This window comes from Gavialis gangeticus, unplaced genomic scaffold (genome assembly GCF_001723915.1).
Source record: "Gavialis gangeticus isolate Ggan-Ray unplaced genomic scaffold, GavGan_comp1, whole genome shotgun sequence".
Taxonomy (NCBI): domain Eukaryota; kingdom Metazoa; phylum Chordata; order Crocodylia; family Gavialidae; genus Gavialis; species Gavialis gangeticus.
Genome location: NW_017728980.1, coordinates 9,292,514 through 9,293,297, shown reverse-complemented (window position 1 = coordinate 9,293,297; position 784 = coordinate 9,292,514).

The following is a 784-nucleotide window of genomic DNA, read 5'->3' as shown; positions in this document are numbered from 1 at the left end:
ACAGGAAATGCAAACAGGCATCTAGGAGTAAAAGGGCAGGAGAATGAAGAAGGGCGCAGCTGGTAGCACCATGCGACTACCAGGAGGGTACACATGAAAGGTGCAAATCAGAGGGCAGAGAGGGCCAGATCCCTCAAGTCACTGCACAAGCAAGAACAAGACTGGAAGATGCTTGAAGGCATCTCCTGGCTGCCAGCAAACCCTCCTGATCTGGCAGGGGATTTGGAGGGACCGCAGCGAGCAAGTACCGACACCGACGCCGGCGATCCTTCCCCCCCCCCCATTTTTTGCCCTGGTCCTGGAAGCACTGCAATACCAGGTCAATACATGGAGTGGATGGAGCAAGCTCCAGTTCCACCACCCAACACCAGAAAAAAATCTGCTCAATATAGACCTCCTATGGAGGACATATCAGAGACAATCACCTGCCCTGGGGAGCCCACCTACGTGGTCACGGTGCTTCCCCTGCCAGCTTTCCTCGCAGGCATTTCTGCCTGGGAAGCAGCAGTTCTCATCGTACCGCTCAGCACAGGAGAGGGTAGGCCCTCTGGCCCTAAGGGCAAGGACCGCTGGGGGGGGCAGCCCAAGGAGAAGCTGTGAGTACTCAACCCAACCCCTGCCACAGACAGGGCAAGGGCAAAAGCGTGGCCTCCCCGCTCCCCTGTGCACTTTGCCTCTCAGGCAGAGCAAGAGCAAGAGCAAGGTCTCACCCCCCACTGCCTAGGCAGCGAAAGGGTGAGAGCAGGGCCTCACCCCACATCCCCTCACCACACCCCCTCCCCCT